This window comes from Ranitomeya variabilis, chromosome 4 (genome assembly GCF_051348905.1).
Source record: "Ranitomeya variabilis isolate aRanVar5 chromosome 4, aRanVar5.hap1, whole genome shotgun sequence".
NCBI classification, from domain to species: Eukaryota; Metazoa; Chordata; class Amphibia; order Anura; family Dendrobatidae; genus Ranitomeya; species Ranitomeya variabilis.
The window spans coordinates 640,405,233-640,407,884 of record NC_135235.1 but is presented as its reverse complement, the minus strand read 5'-3'; positions in this window follow the sequence as shown (position 1 = coordinate 640,407,884).

Here is a 2,652-nt window from a genome sequence, read left to right as displayed (position 1 = left end):
TTTTCCGCACCATGGACACAGCGGATTTGGTTTTCCATAGGTTTACATGGTACTGTAAACGTGATGGAAAACTGCTATGAATCCGCAGCGGCCAATCCACACCGTGTGCACAGAGCCTAATTTTAACCCCAACCCTAATTCTAACCCTAATTGCAACCCTAACTGTTGTGAATTCCGTTCTTGGGCTCCATCCTGTGGTCATGAATGGTATTTTTGGGAGTTCTGCTCTTGGGCTCCCTCTGGTGGTTTCGAGTGGAACTTAGCAGCTGCTTTCACTAATCGGTGCCCTGGCCTTGTTATTTAACTGGGCTTTAGCCTGTAGTTGATGCCAGCTGTCAATGTTTCTTCCTGTGGATTCAGTCCTTTCCTGGAAGCTCTCTGTTGGCCAGTCCATTTCAGCTTAAGATAAGTTCAGCTAGTTTTTGGGTGTTTCCCTGCTTATGACCTTCTGTTCAGTTTAAGTTATGTCTCTTTTGTCCAGCTTGTCATTATGAATTATTCCGGCTAGTTGGAAGCTCTGGGGTTGCAGATTTGCTCCTCCACACCGTGAGTCGGTGTGGAGGTTATTTTTGTAAACTCTGCGTGGACATTGTTTTTTATACTGACCGCACAGTAGCCTTTTGTATCTCTGTCTATTTAGATAGTATTGGCCTCCTTTGCTAAATCTAGTTTCATTTCTGAGTTTGTCATTTCCCTCTCCACTCACCGTCAATATTTGTGGGGGGGGGCTATCTTTCCTTTGGGGGTTTCTCTGAGGCGAGATAGTTTTCCGTTTCCATCTTCAGGGGTAGCTAGTTCTTAGGCTGTGAAGAGGTGTCTAGGCAGAGATAGGAACGCTCCACGGCTATCTCTAGTGTTGGTGTTAGTAGGGATTGCGGTCAGTAAAGCAACCACCTCCTCAGAGCTAGTACATTATTTGTTTTACCCACCAGGTCATTTCAGTGTTGCTCCGTAATCACTAGGTCATAACAGTGATTACTGTCGGTGGAGCTGCCACCTCCTCTGAGCTTGTCCATGATTGGTTTTACCCACCAGGTCATCTCAGTACTGCTCCGTAATCACCAGGTCATAACACCTAACCCTAATTGCAACCCTACCCCTAGTGGAAAAAAAATATTTTCTTTATTTTATTATTTTGCCTACCTATGGGGGTGATAAAGGGGAGGGGGGTATTTACTATTTTTTTTTTGATCACTGTGATACAACCTATCACGGTGATCAAAATGTACCTTTAATGAATCTGCGGGCCGATTCGGCGGGCGCACTGTGCATGTGCCCGCCATTTTGGAAGATGACGGCACCCATGGAGAAGACGGACGGACACCCGGACTTGGTAAGTATGGGGGGGGGTGGGATCGGAAAGCGGGGGGGCGCGGGTGGAGAGAAGACTGATGGCGGCGGATCGCCGCTGTCAGTCAGTGGAGGGGGCAGATCGTGGTCTCCAACCATGGCTGATGATATTGCAGCATCGGCTGGATTGTAATATTTCACCAATTCTCAGTTAACCCTTTCACCCGATCTACAGGAATGCGATCCTGCCATGACGCCACATAGGCGTCACAGGTTGGATTAACTCTCTATGTACCATTTTATTATGTTCATTACTAGGGTTGAGCGAAACGGATCGGACAAATTCAAAAATCACCGACTTTCGTCAAAGTCAGGTTTCATGAAACCCGACCCTAGTGTGGGATCGGCCATGAGGTCGGCAATCTTCGCGCCAAAGTCGCGTTTCATATGACGCGTTCAGCGCCATTTTTTAGCCAATGAAGATGGACGCAGAGTGTGGGCAGTGTGATGACATAGGTCTCGGTCCCCACCATCTTAGAAAAGGGCATGACCGTGATTGGCTTGCTTTCTGCGGCGTCACAGGGGCTATAAAGGGGCATGCACGCCGACCGCCATCTTACTTCTGCTGATCTTAGCATAGGGAGAGGTTGCTGCAGCTTCATCAGAAGGGGTATAGTTAGGGAGGGAAGATTAACCCCCAAACCGCTTGTGCTGTAGCGATTTCCACTGTCCAACACCACCTTTTGTTTGGTGACAGTGGAGGCTATATTTTTGTGCATCAGCTCTGTAGCTTATTAGTCTGCCTTATAAGGCTCCCTGATAGCTGCATTGCTGTTTGCACGCTGTTGTGCAAACCAACTGCTTTTTTAAAAGCAAAAATCCTGTTGCTCCTTTCTGCAGTTATCTTGTTTATTTGTCCACACTTTTGTGTGCAGCAGTCCTTTTTATTGCTGCCATAATTGTCCTGAGATCATTGTAGGGAAATTGAAATTGTACTACAGTCCTTGTATTTTTTCATATATCTTCCAGCCACTTACATTGTGTTGTTATACACTGGGCCTGAGTTTTGGTGCAGTCTCCCCCCAAAAAAAGTGAGATTCAAATTGTCATAAAGTGGATGTACTTCAGTCCTGTTAGTTTGTCGTATATCAGTCAGCCACTTTCAGCCACTTACACAGTGTTGTGTTATACACTGGGCCTGAGTTTTGGTGTAGTCTCCCCCCCAAAAAAAAGGGAGATTTAAATTCTCAACAAGTTTATATACACCTTCTACCTTGTTTTACAGTACCATGTAACGGTTGTTATTTTGGTTAGATTTTCCCAAAAATGAGGAAGTCCGGTGGAAGAGGCCGTGGGCGGTCA